General features: G+C 37.7%; 2 long non-coding RNA genes across 3 annotated transcripts in view; both read left to right on the forward strand.

The window, feature by feature from the left end:
* LOC140697829 (uncharacterized) overlaps positions 1-9,264 on the forward strand; it is a 31,768-nt gene extending 22,504 nt beyond the window's left edge. For both annotated transcript variants that reach the window (XR_012075188.1, XR_012075187.1), the window contains 3 exons: positions 4,615-4,753; positions 7,579-7,696; positions 8,517-9,264. This is a non-coding gene — a long non-coding RNA (uncharacterized lncRNA). The remainder of the gene's footprint in view (positions 1-4,614; positions 4,754-7,578; positions 7,697-8,516) is intronic.
* LOC140697830 (uncharacterized) lies at positions 2,918-4,478 on the forward strand. Its single transcript, XR_012075189.1, has 3 exons — positions 2,918-2,997; positions 3,841-3,919; positions 4,229-4,478. It is a non-coding gene; the product is annotated as an uncharacterized lncRNA (long non-coding RNA).
* Positions 9,265-21,873: the final 12,609 nt, after the last annotated feature.

Here is a 21,873-nt window from a genome sequence, read left to right on the forward strand (position 1 = left end):
TTAATTTTAATAGTCTTTACCTTTCATCTTTATACTATGGTTAAGAGGTTAACATGGCATCCTATTACAGATTAGAGTTTTCTGTATAATCCAGTGTATTATACTTTCATATGTTTTAATGTTACAAATTACTATCTTTTTTTGGTCAGTTTAAAGAACTTGTTTTAGAATTTCTCATAAGACAGTTCTAGTGGTAATGAACCTCTCCCAACCAGTAAGGTTTTTGCTAAGAAATCTTCTGATAAACCAGTGAAATTTCCTTTGTAGCTTACAAAATGTTGTTCTGCTGTTTTAGAATTTTGTGTCATCAAATTTTGACACTTTCATTATAATGTGTCTTAGCGATCATTTTGTTTTGAAATAATGAGATAATCCATTACTTTCATGAACTTGGTTGTCCAAATCTCTCCTGAGGTTTAGGAAGGTTTCATTCATCATTTCTTTAAATAAACTTTCTTCACCTTCTCTTCTACTTCTGGAATCCCAATGATTCTGATATTAGTTCTTTTGTTGTACTTTTTGTCTTTGTTCTCCCCTGACTGAATTATTTCAAATTTCCTATTCTCTAACTCACTGATTCTTTCTGCCACCTGGCTGTTCTGCTGCTGATGCTCTCTGTTGTATTCTTTATTTCATTCATTGAATTCTTCAACTCCAGAATTTCTGTTTGGTGACTTACTATTATTTCTATCTCCTTATCAAATTTCTTATTTTCTTCTTATATTGTTTTCCTGATTTTGCTGAACTGTCTTTCTTGTAGATAACTGAGTTTTCTTATAGATACACAGGTTTCCTCAAAATATCTATTTTTAATTTTTTGTTGGATAAATTACAGATATCCATGTCATTTGGTTTGGTTACTTGGAGGATTATTGTAATCTTTTGGTGATGTCCTATTTCCCTGATTTTTCACATTCCTTGGAGTTTTGTACTGACATTTTCACCTTTGAAGTAGCAGTTACTCTAATCCTTACCAGCTGTCTTCAGGTAAGAGAGTTACTTTTCAGTAGTTCTGCTTTATATTTTGTGGCTCTCTTCTTCAGCCTTGTATGGATATACCTGCTCCATGCTTCTTGCTCCCTCTTGTGGCATAAATTTTAAGCATGTATGTTTTCTGTTGACCTTATAATGCACCAGGTTGGCTGCTGGAAACTTCTATTTTGTTTTCCCAAAGGTGGCATTTCAACTCAAGATTGTGGGCAAGTTTCTCCTTTGCCTACAGACTTTGGCATGTTCTCTGCACGCATTCCCTGTCTGCCTGAGCTCACTCCCACTGCCACCCTCAGGAGTACACACAAGGAGCTGATCCTTCTCGTCATTTCTATTTTCATAGAATTTCTTTTCCCTTCTTCCCACTTTCAGTCAATATGTGTCCTAAGTGAGTATCTTGTAAGAAGCATATAGATGGATTTTGTGTTTTTTTAAATCCAATCAGTCACCGAATGTCTTTCGGTTCAAGCATATAGTCCATTGAAATTTAAAGTCACATTTGAAGTGATTATAGGTTTGTACTTATTACCATTTTCTTACTTGTTTTCTGGTTGTTTTCCTAGTTCTTCTTTGTTCTTTAATTCTTCTTTTAGTTTCTTCCCTTGTGGTTTGAAGATTTTTATTTAGTGGTATGCTTATGTTCCTTCCTCTCCAGGTCTTCTGTACCTATTGTTGATTTTTGATTTGTAGTTACTATGAAGTTCATATATGTTGACTGATAACCATATCTACTTGTTTTAAACTGGTGATCATTTAACTTCAAGCACATTGACAAGATCTACATTTTTACTCCTGTCTCCCACATTTTGCTTTTGACATCATATTTTGCACCTTCATGTTTACCCCTTCATTATTTATTGTAGTTATAATTCATTTTACAATTTTTAGCTTTTAATCTTACTACTAACTTATTTGTTTGTTTCTCACCCTTTATAAGTATATAGTTGTCTTCCCCAGAAGGATTTTTCCTTCCCTATGGATTCTTACTGCTCATTATAGCTTTTTCTTTTCCATTTAGAGAAGAGCCTTTAGCTTTTTTTTATGATATGTTTAGTATTGATGAACTCTTTTAGCTTTTGCTTGTCTGAGAAATTCTTTGTCTCTTTTTCAATTCTAAATGATAATTTTGGTGAGTAGAGTATCCTAGGATGCAGATTTTTCCTTTTCATCACTTTAATTATATAATGGCACTCCCTTCTGATCAGCAAAGTTTCTGCAGAAAAATCAGCTGATAACTTTATGGGGTTCCCTTTGAATATGACTCTCTGTTTTTCTCTTACTGCCTTTAGAATTCTCTTTTATCTATAACTTTTGCCATTTTAATTATATGTCTTGTTGTCAGTTTGTTTGGTTCATCTTTTTAGGGATTCTCTATGCTTCCTTTACCTAGATATATGTTTTAGTCTGCAGGTTTGGGAAGTTTTCAGCCATAATTTCATCAAATACATTTTCCATCTCTCTCTCTTCTCCTTCTGGAACCCCTATACTGCAAATGTTGATATACTTTATGTTTCCCAGAGTTCCCTTAAACTGATTTTATGTTTTTAATTTGTTTTTATTTTTGCTGCTCTGATTGGGTAATTTCCATTATCCTATCTTCCAGATCATTTATGTGTTTTCTTGTAACATCTAATCTGCTATTAATTCATTCCCATTTGTTTTCATTTCAATTAGAGAACTCTTCAGTTCTGACTGCTTATCTTTTATATTTTCTATTTCCTTGTTAAAATTCTCACTGTGTTCATCTATCCTTTCCCTTAATTCAGTTAGCATTCTTATTACTAATGTTTTGGACTCTTTATCTGGTAAATTACTTATTTTTATTTCATTAGTTGTTTTTTCAAGAGTTTTTTCTCGTTCTTTCATTTAAAACAAATTCTTGTATCTTGTCATTTTGTTTAACTTTCTCTGTATGAAATTAGGTGAAACAGTTACCTATTCTGGTCTTGAAGTGGTGTTCCTGTGTGGGAGCATCCCTATATACTCTGTGTGTGCCCAGTGGCTTTGGTAAGAGAGCTAGATCTGATGTAAGCATGAGTTATGGTTATAGTGCTGGCAGCTATCTCCTTGGTGGGAGGTGGGGGTGGAGATGGAGGGGTTAGAGCCAGAGCCAGGTGTGTGCCCAAGCTTCTCTATTCAGTGGTCAACACCACAATATCAGGGGCAGGGTTGGGTCCCAAGTTTCTGGAACAGAATCCCTAAGGGTCAGGTCTGAGCTGACTCTGTTCCTTCTAGGTACGTGCTTTCCCCTGTTCAAGCACCGGCACCCTCGCCCCAGAGGCCAGCAGTACTGGAGCAAGAGTGCTTTGAACAGGAGCTTAGCATTGGTCAGGGTGCAGGCTGTGGCAGTCCTGGCACCAGTCAGAGTCCCAGATCACTCCCAGTCTATTTCCTTCATAAGCATCAGTGATGGCCGCCCTCCCCGCATTCAGTTGCCACACCAGGTTTGAGCAGCTCCGTCCCTCACAACCACATGCTCTTCTCAGCCTTGGCAGTCCTTGCACTAGTGTGGAGCTGCACTGCAATGCAAGAGGGACTGGAGCAGGTGCTCCCTCAGGCGAAGGCTTGTGTTGGGGTAGTCAAGGGAAACTGATGAGAGTCCAGGCAGTTTCAATATGCTTCCTCCACTCCATCTCTGGAGCAAATATGCATGTACGCTTCATGGGTGGAATCCAGGTTTCTTACATCCTCGCTGTCAATCCCACTGGTTTTCAAACCAGCCAAGGGGACCAGTCCTCTCAGTGTCAGACCCCAGGCCTATATCTCCCAATATGTGTTCCACACCACTCACTCCCCAGGGAGGATCTCCGAGCTCACATAATCCCCCTCCTCTTCTGTGTCTCCTCCCAGGGACACAGGTCCCAACCTGACTGCGGTCTCTTCCTTGCCTGCGGAATTCCACGTGGCTGTTTCTTACAGCTTTGGTTGTGTAAGTGTCCCTCTGCCCATCTCCAGTTAGTTTTCAGTAAGAATTGCTCCACATGTAGATGATTTTTTCATGGATTCTTGGTGAAGAGGTGAGCTTTGCATTCTCCTACTCTGCTGTTTTATCTCCTTCAATCCACTGTCTTCTTAATCTAATTCATTCTCCAAACTCCAAGACACTCTCCTAAATTCTCCAGTGATTTATGCATGTGATAAGCATGTTGTGTTCTTATTGCAGTTGGTGGTGGTGGTGGTTATGGGTGGTGGTGCCACTGAAGATGGTATTTAAATTTTGTTTTTGTTTTATTCACAGTTGTATTCCTGAAGAACCTCTTAAACTCCTAGCTTCAGATTTTTCAACCTGCATCAATGACTTTTACTATATTCAACACTATGGCCTCCCTGTTATCTACCCTCAACAGTCCAAAACCATTGTATCTTCAGAGAATGCAGTAGATCTTCAATGCATTTATTATTTACAAGCACTTTTTACAGAGACCAACACATGAAAAGCATTCAATGAACACTGTTTTTTTTTCCCGTTCAAAGGCTTTGAGTGGCTTCAAATTACCTTAGCAGCCTTCCATATTTTTCTAATTTTTATATAAATTTGTCAATTAAGAAATGGGTTCTTAATTCCCTAAACAAATCTAACAGCTATTGTCCCTTTTGTCCTGTTCCTCCCTTTCTTGTCTCCAGCCGAGAAACCACTGGTGGTTTCTTTGGCATTAAGTTTCACAGGGATTTTCCTCCAAGAGTCTGCACAGTGTGTTGGAACTGAGTGTAAGGTCTGAAGTCCACAAGATTTGTAAAAAAGTTCTATTAACTGGAAAACCAGGTAAGTCAGGTGTCTCTACAGTACAGTAGTGTCTACTTCACAGGGTTGTTTTGCATATCAAGTGAGATGACTGTGAAAGCACATTGTATATGATCAGCTGGTATTCAGATGTTAGCAAGAGGCAACAGGTCCCTAAGGTGAAATACAACATAACACAGAAAGCTTCAAAAGTTTGAGAAATACTGCAGAAGAAAAGGACAAAGAATTCTAATTTTAGAATATACACAAAGCAAAACTTTCTTCTGGGTAAAATAAATGGCATTTCAAAAATAAAAATAATTCCTCCTCTCTTTTCATGCAAAGTAAGAACTGTAAAAACAGGTCAAAATTTGCCTTGAGAAGACCAAGGGGTTGAAATAAAATTATGCCAGCTCATCAGCTTCCTTCCCACTTGGCTTAGCAATAATGAGAGAGTGGATCGGTGATAAAAACTCTACCAGTTCTATTATTCCAAGGTTTTGTTATGAGTTCTCCCATAGAGAAACCACAGTACTAACAGCTAGAAGATTCAGGGCAAATCACTTATTCTCTTGGGACCTTGGTTTCCGTATGAGTGAGGACAGGGTGGGACTCAATGATCCATGATGTTTCTTCAAGATCTAAATTGCTATTTCTTTGAAACCAAGGTTTTACAAGTTAGAGCAGGAAGTCAGTGTCTATACTATTGCAGTCACATCTCTAGCATGCACATTCAACAGTTAAAGCTTAAAATAATTTAACATAAGAGTTGGGATAAAATTTTCTATTTGAATAACCAATGTTGTTCCAAAAAAACTCCAAGTGACTTCTTTCAGAAAAGCAAAGGATACGTTAAAGATTTACAATGTAGAATTTATCACTAGACTTTAAACATTAATTTTCAAAAATAAACACATAAATTGAATTTAACTTATATTTCTAAACTACTAAACTCCATTTTGAATTAGAATTATTTTCAAAATTCCTTTTCTGGAATTATCATTTGATGAGTCTTTATGTCTAAGCCATTTAAATTACCATGTTTTCTTTTTACATGATAAATGAGATGATTAAAGAAGAAAAATAATATTTTCATAAAACACCTTAGAACATATACTCTTACAAATACCAAACATCATTGTCATAATGATTCATAGCTCAAATCTATCCACGTAATCTCTGTAAAAATGAAGACTCTCATGTTTTTGAATTTTGATATTTATTTATGGTTTCTGAGTAGAGATGTATTTTAATTTCAAATAGAAATGCTGGTGTGTGAATTTTTTAAGTCATTGCAAAGTGAGAATATACAGCATTTAATATAAAAGAAAGTTGTTCTCTGAAGTTAATTAAGTTTTGTAGCTTTTTTTTCCACTTATTTATGAGAAACTAGCCAGAGTTCCCTCAGAAAACCAAATTATCTTTCAAATGCCCTTTTATAATTAAAATATAAATAGGACTTATGTAGAAGACACTCTTGTATCCTAAAAGCAAACAATAATGTTCGCCTCACCCTGCACTGGATTACCAGTAGACGATGTATGTATTCAGAGCACAAGGAAATCCAGAAGTGCAATATCTATATAACTCATATATTATAAATATGAATTTAGTATTTAATATTTTCAAAGTGGGAAAAATATTCCTCTATTGCCCTTCCTTGCAGCTGTGTTGGTCTCCAGTATTGACTGTGCATATACGTGTGTACTGAAAAGGGAAATGAGACAGAAATAGATTCTGCACCAGCTTCCAGGAAACTGCTGACCTTATTCTCAACCATCCTTCCTTTAAGCATTCTTGTTTCTTGTCTCATTCATTTCCTTCCATTTCTCCCTTAAAATATGAAAACTACAGTTTCATACAAGAAACTATCAGAAAAATCTGCATATCATACTGTACGTTCTCAGGAGCTCCTGAACACCACATAACACAACAGGTAAAATTATAGTCACCTAGAAGCAGCAAAAACTTTTCTCAGTAATCTGTGAAGATGATTTGTATTTTTCATGAATAAAAGAAGGGAAGATGGTAGTGATTTTTTTTTACCTAATCTCATGATGTTTATAGAACTCTTGGGTGAAGACAATCCAGCCCCAACAATGTTTTTGAAAGGCACAGAGACAATCTGTTTATTTTTTTTTAATTATTTATTTGCATTTTGAAGCGATTTTTGACTATCTGGTTTCTGCCTATATTTCCCTTAAAAATCAGACTGTCTCCGTCTTCAAAGACTATACCAATTTACACAGTGATCATGTATTGCATGATTACTCTTCCTCTGTACCAAGGGGCAGAGCCGAGGAGATTAAAATGTATTACTTAGAGGAACTTAGTGAAAAAAAAAAGGGGGAATTTTTTTATATTACTTAAGCACATGGTAAAAAGTTCTGTAGGGACCTTGGCAGCAGGGGAACACTAATAAATTTTGAACATCTGCGAGGGCAAACAGTGGGCATAGCTTTCCTCACGTAACCTTGGCAACCCTGTAAAATGGTTATTTTGCCCCATATTTTATATCTGAGGAAACTGTGGCTCAGTAATAATAAATTGCTCAACAGTAAGTTGCACAGTCAGTAGTAAAACAGGATTGTAATTCATATTTCTGCATCTCCAAAATTTGTGTTTGTTCACAATACCACTGGTTCCCAGCCTTCACATTTCTACCACTCAAGTTTAAAAAAAAAAGAGAGAGAAGCAGCGATATAAGATTGCCAGACTTTCCCTTTACTGAGTCAAACATCAAATAAGCAATTTTCTTCCTTGTTGATGCTGAAAAATTACAGAAAAGCAGCAGGGAGGAAAAAACACAAGAAGCTCAAATTTCATTTTCTCCAAAAGAGATAAATATCTTCTCATATAATCTGCAGATGCCAAATTACGTATAACTGCTGACGTTAAGCAGAAAGTGAAAAGAAGAATGGAAAGACATGAGGAAGAAGTACCAATAAAACTCAGAAAATACTGGGAACAACTCACTTCCTGTAGGTGAGAGGCTCTCCCTGAAGTAGCACACTGCCTGGTTACAACATATGTAAGAACTGGGGTTAGCAGAACTGTTGACAGAAGCCCTTTGTCACGCTAATTAGTTCAGGGGAAAAACGGGGGACCTGCATAAAAATTGCATGGTTTGGCCAGGGCCATAGTTATAGGATCATGTTTGTCATCTCTGTGACAACAAAAAAAGTAGTCTTTAGAATGTAAAATCTTAAATTCTGCAGTTTGTCCCTTCCCTTTAACACTACAAAATGTTTACTTCTTAGTATCCAATCCCTTGTGATTTCAATGTCTTGTCATAGGAAATAATTCTTTATACTACAATTCTCCTGTTTAAATCACTGTGTGGCTTCTGTCTCCTGACTGGGCCCTGGGAAACAGTGAGTGGTGGCACAAATGGGCCCAGATTGCTTATGAATACATAGTTGTCAAGACTGGCTAATAGACGCATGTGGGTTTATTACACTCTTTGACTTTTGTGTATATTCATAATTCTCCATAGTAAAAGGACAGCTAAAACAAGCTTTAAAATTATGTCTGCAATGAGACATGAATATTCATACTAAGTCAGAGAAAAGGAGACCAAAGAGTTTTGCTCAGGTTTTGCCAACAAGTCCATTTTGTGACTAACTTACTAAAAAAAAAAGTTTACTTTTTAGAACTTTTTATATGTCAGAATTGCAGAAAAGATACAGTGGACCTAAATGCACATACATAGTCATTGAATTATTCAGGGACCTAGCAGGAAACAAAATGCACACTTAAATTAGGATCTTTCAACAAGGGCTTAATAAAGAAAATATTTTCACAGGTGTGGGCACTGTGGAGATATTCTCAACAGAGCTGTTACCACCCTAGGACCCAAACTATGAGGATAAGGAGCTATTATTAGAACCTGAAGAAGAAAGTTCTATAAAGGCTACTTTGAAAAATTGATGAGTGCAAAAGCCTGAGGCAACCCCTCAAGAGGTCTCCACCCTCCTTTGGGTCTCCTGCTGCACCTTACTGGGAACCAGGTGGCAGGGGACCTGTTGGTCTGATAGAGGTCAAGGTGGGATGGGGTGGAGAGCACATAGTGGGAGGTCAAGGAGAAACTATGACAGAGGGACAAAGACAGACACTCAAAAATATAGTAACATTGGGTTATAGAGGAAGGGGTGAGGAAAGAGGGAAAACAAGACATGCAAGCTGTATCATAGTACGGAGTAGCAAACTAATAGATTTGTGTACAAAGAACAATAGAAGGTGAGGACGATTATGTAAACTTACAAAGATAATCACTAGAACAAAAACAAAACCCTTGTCAAAGATCAGAAATACGCATTGCCAAGCGAAAAAAAAAAGAAAACATATTGCCAAGTCGTCTTTCACAGATGCTGCAGCCACCTGGACACCTACCAGCAATGTATGAGGACCTAGCTTCCCACGGCCTTACAGAGCTATATAACTTTTGAAGTTTACTAGGCTGATAAGTAAAAAATGATATCTTCATGTAGCTGACCCCATTTTCTCTTTCCTGATTTAAGATTCAAGCTATATCATATACCGAACATCTACATGTAGTTGTCTCTATTATTGAACTTCCTATTTCGTTGCACTGCTTTTTTTATTCACTTGTCAGCATCATCTTAACATAATTATATAAGACTTTTGCTATGTTTTCATATCTGCTAGAACTAGCCTTCTCCGACTATTTATATTTTGGAGAAATTGGCAAGCTATTTCATTTTGTTTATTTTCTCATATTAACATCAGCTTGTCCAGTTAAAAAAAAGATGCCTGTTGGGGAATTTATTGACATTATATTTAATTACAGATTAATTTAGAGGAAAAACAACATATTATGAAGGCTATGTCTTCAGAACATTGTTGCGAATTTATCCTACAGATGTGGTACACATATATGAAATGCTCTAAGTACAAAACTATTCACTGTGACATTGTTCTAGCATGCCAAAAACAGCATAATCAAAGTCAAAATACAAATGACACAACAGGAGAAATGTTGACAACTCCTGGCACAAAGGGTTAACCTCCCTAATATATAATGAGATTTCTATAAATTGCAAAAAAACCCACCCATAAACCAATAGGAAAATGGGTAAAAACATGAAATGTTTGTCCTTTAATAGAAAAGTGGTTAAACAAACCACAGGTCATTTTTTTTATGGTGGAATACTATGCAGCAGTCTAAAGGAATTATTGATGCATGCAGTGACTTGGATGGATCTGAAGGGGATAAAGCTGAGTGAAAAAGCTTAGATCAAAGAGTATATATGTAAATTTCCATACAGATAACATTTTCAAAATGAAATTTTAGATATGGAGAACAGATTAATGACTGCCAGATTTCATGAATTTTACACAAGTACAATAAATTGATGAATCTAAATATGCTGTGTAGATTGTGCCAAAGTCAGTTTCCTGGTTTTGGCATTGTGTTATAGCTAAGCAATATGTCATCCCTGGGGAAACAGGGAGAATGGTACAAGGGACCCTCCTATACATTGTTTTTCTACCTTCAGTGCATTAATAATTATTTATATATTATGATTTTTATATAAATATAAAATATATTTTATATATATTTATATATTTATCAAATTAAAAGTTTTCAAAAATGGCAATGTGTGAACTATGTGTATAATATGCTGTTGTTTTGTGGATAAAAGGGGAGGGAGGGAAAACATATATTTGTTTTTGCTTTTGTATGCACAAAAGAACTCCAAAAGTATACTAACGACAGAGTTACCTAAATATTTATAGGTAAGAGGAACCAGAGCAAATAAGAGACAGATGTAGAAAGGCATATCTTTTTTTTTCCTGACATTTTGAATCATGTTACTCTATTTCTTATTTTTAAGAAATCATTATTATTCTAGGCATAAAATTGTAATAATTTTATTATTGTAATTGTAATGACTATGAACTATCTCCATCACTAATAAAAGGACACTTAATACTAAAAAATTTAAATGACATAAATTTGGGTATAGGGCAGGTATTCAAATTTAATTACTGCTACTTTATGAAAATCTTACTTCATCATTGTTATTTCTCTTATTTTCTGTGGATTTAAGGAAACTTGACCACTGGTCAATGCTGGTCTTGAAAATGACACTCAAAATATTGCATGAGTACACATCAGTTATACCCAGGTGCCAAAATAAATCTCTTTTTGATTTGCATTCCTGTGGTTTCAGTATATGGAAAGCATTGTTCTTTTGGACTTTAGAAACAGAAAAAAACAAAGAGATCCTTTAAATAACCTCCACAAATTTAAATAGAATATGCCTTTCTGTGCTTTCTTGTTCCTTGGGAAATAGGCTGTGTGGTACTATTTGTACATTTACCAAAAAAGACAACAAAGAACAAGAGAAATGTAAATTTCAAAACTCAAAAGAATTTTTGGAAACAGTCAAGAGCAAATGAGGGGGCTTCAATTAAAAAATGCACAGGCAACATCTAAGCACAATTTATTAACGCAACACATAAAAGTAAAATGCCAGCCGCCTCAGATACTAATGGAAATCAATAAATGTCAATGTGCATCATGGTGCTGTGATGGAAATCTCTGCTTTTTTATTTATCTGCTACAATAGAGAAAAGTGAAAGTTGGTAACTTGAGCCAATAAAATATTCAAGATACTATGAGGTTATTCACATTCAAAACTGAAACATTCTAAGTTAAAGGGCAATTTCTCTATGTATCTAAACTTTCTGTATCAAAGCTAATTTTAATATTAGCTGTCTAGACATTTACTTTTCTCATTGCTTCTTCCAATATATTTACAAAGCAGGGATCAGTTTAGCCAATATTTATACAAGAAAGGCACAGAGTTTAAGAAACTATGAAAGTAAATTTAAGAGCTCTAAATTAATGATTTTTTAAGTACACATGGGAACACACAAATGTGTTAGCAGTTGGACAATCTAGCATTACTGGGGAAAGTCAAATGTCTTGAATTTCAGTGACAGCAATGCAGTGAGGCCAGAGAATCTGCAGGAAGGGTGACATGTTTCTTTTTGTACACACTTTGCTTCCACTGAGACCATTGTCATTACTAACAGGTCTTCCAAGTTTCAGAACTGTCCAAACAAGTGTTCAAAAAATGAGAATGGCTGACCCCTCTGGCCGGGGCGCTCTTCCTCCATCCCCGTCTGGCCCATGCCCTCACTCCCCTGTAGTTTCTCCTCCAATGCCCCCTTTTTAGAGAGGTCCTGGCACTCTTAACTTAAAGAGCACATCTCTGTGTACCACTCACGCTTTTCGTTCACACTTATCACCACTGCCTGTTTTATATTTACTTGGTTATTTGTCTCAGTCCCCCTCAGGAATTGGACAGTTTGATCCATTCTGTGTGTCCAGTATCTGGAAAAGCAATGACTCAGTACATCTTTCTACTTAAACTTCACAATGATTCAGTAAGCAAATGATGCTAAAAATAATTGAGTTCCCCCAATACCAGTTTAATCAGGGGAAAAGTTTGTGACTCAAACCCACATCTCTGAGTTCTAAATTCTATGTTTTTTCTGCCATATCACATAGCTTCTCATTTTGGTATTGTGAGGTACTTTAAATCTGGAAATGTCCACCAAGTCTTGGTGGAAATGGGACAAGGTGAAGAGTAAGTGGTCCACTTAAAAAGACCATGTGGGATTGCTGGATCATACGGTAAGTCTAGTTTTAGTCTTTTGAGGAATCTCCATAGTGTTTTCCATAATGGCTGCACCAAACTACATTCCCACCAGCAGTGTAGGAGGGTTCCCTTTTCTCCACAATCTCTCCGGCATTTATTGTTTGTTGACTTTTGAATGATGGCCATTCTGACTGATGTGAGGTGATACCTCACTGTAGTTTTGATTTGCATTCCACTCCTGGGGATATATCCAGAGGGAACCTTAATTCTAAAAGATACATGCACCCCAATGTTCATAGCAGCACTATTTACAATAGCCAAGGCATGGAAACAACCTAAATGTCCATCAACAAATGACTGGATAAAGAAGCTGTGGTATATTTATACAATGGAATACTACTCAGCCATAAAAAGAATAAAATAATGCTATTTTCAACAATATGGATGGATCTGGAAATTGTCATTCTACGTGAAGTAAGCCAGAAAGAGAAAGAAAAATACCATATGATATCACTTACATGTGGAATCTAAAAAAAAAAGACAAACAAACTTATTTACAAAACAGAAATGGACTCACAGACATAGAAAGCAAACTTATGGTTACCAGAGATGGAAGGGGTGGGAAGGGATAAATTGGGAGTTCGAGATTTGCAGATACTAATATACGTAATATAGATAAACAAGTTCATACTGTATAGCACAGGGAACTATATTCAGCATCTTGTAGTAACTTATGGTGAAAAAGAATATTAAAATGAATATATATATATATTCATGTATGACTGAAACATTATGCTGTACCCCAGAAATTGACACACTGTAAACTGACTATACTTCAATAAAAAAAAATATGTAAACAACAACAACAACCAAAAAGGACATGCAGTAGTTTACTGTATGGGAATCATATCACAAAAAGGTGTTAAAAAAAAAAAAGAACATATGCTTTTTTTTATTAGTTTGTTATATAATTCCTCCTTCATGTGCACAAGTAAAAGCCTTTTTTTTTCAGAAACACAAACATATTTAGGCGTATTTATAATCAGGAATGGTAAGAAACAAAAAAACTGTCACTTTTCAGAATAACCCTAGATGATAAGGCAAAGACATTAATAAATCTATGAAGTGAACTGCAACCATTTAAGAATTCAGTGAACAATTATAGAATATCTTTTATAGTTTGGAACCTATGCTAAGGCTGTGTAGTTAAAAAGATGAATAAATAATAATCTATTTCCTTAAAAGAGTTAAATCCACTTAAAGATACAGACATAGAAGTAAAAATACAATGTAATGGAATGAGAGGCTTTTGTAAGTTGTGATGGAGCAAAGGGAATCAGTAGCCAGTTCCGCCTAGGAGCCCATGCAGAAGAACCGCAGTTTGAGTTGCATCTTGGAAGATGAGTAGACATTCTCAGGTTTATCAGTGATAGAGGGAGCAGCACATATATATGGAGCTGGGGCACAGCACGTGTCTTCCAAGGACCAGGACATTCAGTATGTCTGGGCATCAGGTACACCAGGAAGTCCAGCTGGAGATGGGACTGTCAATGAATATGGCAATACCATCTAAACGTTCTTGAGAGGATTTAATGAGATGATGCATATAAAACCAGCAGGATAGCACCTCCCTAAGTGCTGAGTAAGTACTGCCCCCTGTCTTGGAATGGAGGATTCAGAATTTTTATATATCCATAATTCCAAAAGGGAAAAAAATGCCTTGGTACAAAAATAAACTTATTGTTTTTCAAATAAAATTATATTTTTACAGTAATTTTTAAGTGGATTTTTTCTTTTTTTTTAATCTTTTTACTTTTTTTTAATTTTTAAAAATTTTTGTTGGGGAGGTAATTAGGTTTATTTATTTATTTTTAGAGGATATACTGGGGATTGAACCCAGGACCTTGTATATGTTATACCTCTTGAGCTATACATCCTGCTTCAAATAAAATTCTTTATCAGAGTACCCGTGTAGGAGAAATGGTACACCTATTATTTACACAGAGCAATATTCAAAACCAGAGACTCTAGCCGGCATTCTCATCAGATGTTTTCAGTGAGAACCAGTAGATGTGACAGGGAGCGTAAGGAATAATGAAGCAATCCTGTATTTAATTAGAACCAACCGTGATATGAACTTCCCTTGCTTAGATAGCTTGTTGATTTTTACAGAGAAGAGGGTGTGAGTTCGGCTTCTTTTTCCATTACTCATGACTTCCATCCTTAGGGAAATGACAAGATAATTTAATTCTCAAACACTCATTTGGGAATGTCAATGATAAATGATCGGAAATATTGCTGCTCCCATAACTGCTCTTCCGATTGGTTCTTGCCTCTGTACTTGCTTCTCCTTCTCTGCTCAGCCCCAAGAAATGAACTTGATACTGGAGTGATAAAGCTTGTCACAATAAACACAATCTTCTGTCACCATCTTTCTCTTTCTCCCCTTGTCTATTGTTTGTCCCTAAAAAGTCTTCAGTTTGATGCTTGCGTGGCATCTTCATCCTTCTGTATAATTGAGAGCCAACAGTAATTAATTCCATTTTTTGTGCCAGTCAGCTCAAGACAATTGTAATTTTCCTTGTCATTGCATCTTCCAATCACCTAATAAGCAGCTCCAATGCTGGGCTATTGGATTACACAATAAAGAAACATCTCCCATTATTTTACCATTTGTTCACAGACTGTATTGTGGGTCCCTGAGAGCAAGAAGGAGAGAAATATTCACTCACTCAGTGAATGCAATCAACGCAAACCACAAATCTGAATTAATTATTCAGGCCACCAAAGCCTGACGTTGTTTTTGTTGTTACTGTTGCTGTAGGAATGCCTAAGTTACTTGAAAAAAATTATTGTAATCTTCCATGGAAGCTTGGCCTTTGTTGACATAAATGTGCCTAACACAAAAGCCTTCTTCGTATTCTAATGGAAACATTGCTTAAGTTACTTTGCGAATGAGTAAAGGAAGACACTTGGGAGAGTGATGTTTGTTACCCAGATCTGAAAGGATGTAAGGGTGTTATTACATAGAACAGGAAATCAGAAAGCACCATCTTTTGAACCAGAGTGAAGTCTTGCACTCATAGGGTTTCACTGTCTCTACTCTGAACCCTATGAACCCCCCACCTGTATGAGTGCCACCAGGATGCCCACCAGGCTCTTCCTCACCACAATTCCCATCGAATGTCTGGGACTCCAAAAGGGGCACAGAACAGCCAAGAGCCAGGACAATGCCTTCCTTCTGGGGGTACTGCCCTCCCACCTCTCCGGACTGCTTTAGGTTTCCCCTATACAGACATACATCCAGATCAGCATAGACACAAATGATCCTTTGCAAACATGTAAATACATACAGATGATCATATGTACAGATGACCGTTTAGTTCATCAGAACCTCATCCCTTCAGAAAAGTCCTCCTTCACTACCCTGTGCAAAAGTACAGTAAGCATTTCTAGAAAGACAATCTGATCCTGTGAGGGACCAGTGTATGGAAATTAGTATTTAAATCATTGAATGACAGTGAAACTGCAATTGTGCAGAAAGCGTAGAAGATGCGGTTGTCCATTTAGCTTTGCTTTTCGGTGCTCCCTGAGAGGCATTTGGCTCTTGTCATGTGTGGCCTTTATTATGTTGACGTATGTTCTATGTCCACTTTTTTGAGTTTTTATCACAAACGGATTTTATGGCTCTTTTGTGTCCCTTCCTTCTTTTGCTTTCCTCCCTTGTGAGTTGATGGCTGCCTTTAGGGTTGTATTTGGGCTCCTTTCCTCTTCTTGTCTGTGTATCTATCATATAGTTGTGGTTGGTGGTTACCATGAGGTTTACATATAACAATCTATATATACGTGATTATTTTAAGCTGATGATCTCTTAAGTTCAAAAACATTCTAACTACCCTTCGTTTTTACTCTCCCCATGTTTAATGTTTTAGACATCATATTTTAGACTTTTTGTGTGTGTATCTCTTTATTTATTGTGGCTATAGGCGATTTCACTATTTTGTCATATAACCTTCCCACGAGCTTCCTGAGTGGTTGATCTACCACCTTTACTGTGTGTTGACCTTTACCAATGAGATGTTTTTGTGATTTTTATGTTTCTAGTTGTGGTCTTTCCAGCTTAGGGAAGCTCTTTTAACGTTTCTTGTAAAGCCAGCTTAGTGGTGCTGAACTCTGTAGCTTTAGCTTGTCTGTAAAGCTATTTATCTCTCCTTCACATCTGAATGATAGCCTTGCTGGATGGAATATTCTCGCTCGTAGGCTCTTTCCTTTCATCACTTTGAATATTTTGTGGCACTTCATACCAGCGTGCAGAATTTCTTCTTAAAAGTCAGCTGATTGTCTTATGGGAGTTCCCTTGTGCATAACTAGTGCTTTTCTCTTGTTGCTTTTAATGTTCTCTCTTGATCTTTGATTTTTTTCCATTTTAATTATAATGTGTCTTGGTGTGAACTCTTGGGGTTCCTCCTGCATGGGACTCTCTGTGCTTCCCAGACCTGGATGTCTGTTTCATTTCTCAAGCTAGAGATGTTTTCAGTTATTATTTCTTCAAATGAATTCTCCACCTCTTTCTCTCTCTTTTCTCCTACTGCGACCCTGAGAATGTGAGTGTTATTATGCTTGATGTTGTCCCCAAAGTCTCTTAAACTATCTTTATTGTTTTAAAATTTTTTTTTCCAGCTTGGGTGATTTCCACTACTCTGTCTTCCAGTTCACTGATCACTTCCTCTGTATCATCTAATAATCTGTTGATTTGTTCTAGTGTATTTTTAATTTTAGTTAATGTATCCTTCAGCTCCGTTTGGTTCTTCTTTATAGTTTCTAAGTCTGTTAAACTTCTCACTGTGTCATCCGTTCTTCCTTAAGGTCACTAAGCCTCTTTATGACCACCGCCCTAAACTCTTTATTGGGTAGATTGCTTATCTCCGCTTTTCTTTGTTCTTCTTCTGGGGTTATGTCTTATTCTTTCATTTGGAATATATACCTGTCACCTCATTTTGCATAATCCTCTGTGTTTAGTTCTATGTATTTGCTGTGTAGATTACATTCTCTAACCTTGGCTAAGTGGTCTTATGCAGGGGCTGTGCTGTGGGGCCCAGCCACTTACTTCCCTCCGATCACTAGAGGCATATGCTGCAAAGGTGCCCCCTGTGTGGGCTGCAGGCATCTGCCTACAGTGGTGGCGTCAACTACTGTACATGTACTGGTAGGTGGGGCTGGCCCTTGGCTGGTTGGCTTCTGGCCTACTGGTAGGTGGGGCCAGGTCCTGGCCTGCCTGGTACAGTGCCAGGGTTTGGGGGGCTTGTTGTCAGCCCACTGGAAGGCAGGGCCGGATCCTGGAGCAGCTGGCTGGGAGGAGATTGAGTCCTGAGTCTGGTGCCAGCCTACCGGTGGGTGTGTCCAGGTCCCAGCATGGCTGGCTGTCTGGCCCAGGGGTCCCAGGACTGGTGCTGGCCTATTGGTAGGCAGGTAATCCCCTGGCACTAAAAGACTAGAGGGAAGACACTAAAATGGAGTGTTCTCATGGTGGAATGAGCACCCTAAAATTGCTGCTGCCTGCTTCTGTGTCCCCCTGGGGAGTCCCACTGGCCTCCTGTTTCTCCAGGAGGCTCTCCAAGATCAACAAATGTGTCTGACCCAGGCTTCTTTCAAATTACTGCCTCTGCTCGAGAACTCAGAGCATGTGAAATTTTGCAAGTGCCCATTAAGAGTATCTCCTCTTAAGAATTAAGAAGACTCTGCTTCCTACAGCCCTCTGGATCTCCCATATGAAAGGCCTACTGGCCTTCAAAGCTGAATGTTCTGGGGATTTTGTCTTCCTGGTGCAGGACCCCCGGGCTGAGGGCCTGATGTGGGGCTCGCCCCCCTGGCTTGGGGAGAGCCTCTACATTTGTGATGATACCCTTGTTTCAGGCTCCTCTCCCTGGGGGCATGAGTCTTCATTATACCTTGTCTCTGCCCCTCCTACGTGTCTCGTTTTAGTTCCTTCTTTTGATCTAAAATAGGCCATAGACATCAATTCATAAAGGCAGGGGAGGGATCGCCTTTGTGAATGAAAATAATCTGGCCAGCCCATCTGCCCTGAGGTGTGAGCCTGCAGCAGTTGCTATAGCAAATATCTGTGTTCTATGAACACCCCCGAGTAACACAAGCAGTCAAAAATGAAAACAGACTTGATTAAATACCGATTAAGTGACCTTTAAAATTATTTCATTGCTCCTGGACAGTGGTTTGGGTTACTGTGGACAAATCACTCCTGTATACCTGTGGTACTTGGGGCTGTGTTTACATGAGGCCAGGCAAGCACCCTGCCCTGGGTCTGCCAGAGTCTTTCCTCTAAGAAACACACACTGGCCATCCACCTTTAATACGGCAAAACCCACGGTGAGCAGTAAGAAGCACAGCAAGACAGCTTCTATGTGCTTGGTTCTATTTCCTCAGCTGAGTACCGTGACATATTTACCATCCTAAATAATTTACTTTCCAGCAAACTTGAATGTGCATGGTATCTAAAACAATCAAAATTCTCATAGAAATACATCGTATAAAATGCAAGCATACTGTTAACTAAATAAACTATAAAAGGGTAAGTTTTGTCTTCAATAATCTCTTAAATTTCACTCTTTCTCTGGGACCCTGACATGACTGCCTGTGACAGGCTACTCATTTTTTCTATCCGGAAATATTTGAATTATAGCTCAAAATTAGTCCTTTCTTATCCCCCAGTATTCAAAAGTCACAATATTTTAATGCCCTGGGCACCAATAATTGACAGCACTCAGAAACTAACTTACACTAAGGTGTAAATGACTGATGGCTAATGGAATGTGATAAATCTTCAAGAGGTATCTATATTTTAAAATAATTAAAGGAAATGAATCCTTAATGAATAAACATCAGGCAAGAAGCAATGTAATTTTTCTAGTGTCTCTTGAATTCCAGCATATAATTGATTTCCAGATAGTATCAGTAAAACTGGTTCCAAATCACAAATTTGTACAGATCTCACTTTCAACAATAAAAGAGACTTTATCAACATGGAAGCATAGCATATGATATCAAATCCCAGTTCCTAAAGACAGAAAAGGAAGCTGGCAGATTAGAACACTAAGTTCAACTGAGCAATCGCATTGCTCCAAGAACCCCTCAGACGTCTATGCTTATCATGCAAAATGTAATCCTCTAAAACTCTTTTCAAGAAAGACATATTAACCCCATTTTAGATAAAGGAAAACTGAAGTTTGCAGAGGTTTGTTCCACATTGCATAGTAATAAAAAGAAAAAACAGAAGTTTAAACAATTTTTCTGACCCGAAATAGTCTCTGGCTAGATACCTGACTCATTATGTCTGAACAGAGGGAATCCAGGAAACGACTCTCACGTTTCAGGCACTTTCTGGACTAAGCACTGCCACACAGCAGCTTGTTTAGTCCTCAGAACGAATCTGTGAATAAGACATCATTTCCCTCACATTAACACCTGAAGAAATGAATGCTCAGTGAGATTAATGTGGCAACTTGGGACACGATGCTGATGGCTGGCAACTGGCAACAGGTACATACAGAATTTGAACCAAGGTCAGCCTAGTCTGGATTCTAATTCCAAATTTACCAGTTTCTATGTCATATTTTTTGTTGTTGTTGTTTTAACTAACAATGGGTGGTAACAGTCAAAGGCACTGGGCAAAAGTATTTTGAGAAATTTCTCATATATATATATATCTTTTTTGTCCAAAACAGAGGCGATTCCACAGCCTTGCACACTCACTGTTGTAATGTTTGCTTCTTGATGAGAGCAAAGCTGTCTTTTATATCTAGTCTAAACGTTTTTTGGTTTCAAGTCAGTTTTTGTGAATACTGATAAGTTTCTGCCTTCAGGACTTACTGGTTTTGTTGTTTGTGGTAGCGGTTTAGAATCTGGGGGGAGGTAAAGAGGAAAATAATGGAAAGCTCTTGGCAGAGAGGGGCTCTGCTAATAACACACACAGCTGTGAAACAGAAAGAATAGCATTAATTTAGAAGTTTTATCTATATAATGCTAAACCAACCCTACTACTTGAAAACACCTGTTCCTTTGCCTGAATTTACTTTTCGCCCAGAAATTTGACTCCATGTGAAAATAGGCATACGTCCCAAGTATCCAAAGTTTTGACACATATATCGTTCAGTAACTTCCCATAAAAGGGAAGCACCTCCTGCCATGCATTGCTCATCGCAGCCGCAGCATTTATATTTAATTCTCCCAAATCCAGCAGTTGAAACAGACGTTTTTATGCACACCAACTCCCTCGGGAGAGGTTAGTGGGCATGGTGTGGTCCCGGTCGGACAAGGTTGCACACAGGGAGAGGCAGGACTAGGGAAGCAGACCAAGAAGGGATTCTGCGGCCCCAGACACAATACTGTACCTACAAATAAACCCTTAAAGTTCTGTCCTACTTTAATGTCTCCGATTAGCATTTAGAAAATGCTCTCAAGGACTGAGCAACGCACACCTGACAGTGCAGGCTCCTTTCCGAATCTGAATACAAAGTATTCAACTGGGGCTGTTACCATAGTTCTCCAAATCACAGAACGGGCTGAAATTGTTGTAATACCTTGCTCCTGAGAATGATGGTGATGATGATAACATGGAAAAAAAAAACCAGTAATACCTACTTCCCTATGGTGTCATGAGGACAAATGCAGGAGGGCCGTTAATTAAAGCCTGCGGCCCAGAGTAAGGGCTCAGAAATTGCCACTTCCCTCCCCTATCTCTGCTCCTGTTAACGTGAAGCAGTTAAACTCCCAGCGATGTGTTTTTGCCGGACTCTCATTCTAAACACCGCGACGGCACACGGAGGAGATGAAAGACTTTGAACTATGTTTTGTGATGTAGAATAAAACCTAGTTGGATACTGACACTATTCATGTCACTTTAAACACTCAAGTGAAAAACTGAAAGACAAGATCGCCGAAGGAGGCTCCTTTCATTCTCATTCCCAGCCTTGTCTTAGGAGACTCAACAGTGTCTCCAGCTTGAGCGGTGGGTGCCAAGAAATTGACAAACATCTCTCATAAATATTTTAAATTACTGTCACTGAAAAAAAACTCATGAAATATTTTGAGAATGAAAAAATGGGAAGGGCTTTCCCTGAAATCTAAAGGCTGATGGATCACTGCTCTAGGATAATAAGTTTCTAAAATACAAGAACAAAATATAATAAAAAGCACACCGCTTTCACCTTTGATTGAACGGTCACTTGTGCTTACAAAAGATGAATTCTATATAATAAGCAAGTGTGTGTGTGTGTGTGTGTGTGTGTGTGTTAACAGAAGGAATCCAAGTGGGCTTACTAAGTGAAATAGATTACAAGGAAATTGTGCCATTTGCCATATGCTCACAATTGTTATTTCTTTGTCTTATTGGTTGTTTTATCATTTGTTTTCGCTTTTTAATTATTTTTTTTTTTTACAAAAGACAAAGCCGTCATTTGAAAGTGATATAAAAACAGGGCTGACTCGAAGGGTCATGCTTTGCTGAGTCAGATC

Source organism: Vicugna pacos, chromosome 8 (genome assembly GCF_048564905.1).
Source record: "Vicugna pacos chromosome 8, VicPac4, whole genome shotgun sequence".
In the NCBI taxonomy this organism is placed as follows: domain Eukaryota; kingdom Metazoa; phylum Chordata; class Mammalia; order Artiodactyla; family Camelidae; genus Vicugna; species Vicugna pacos.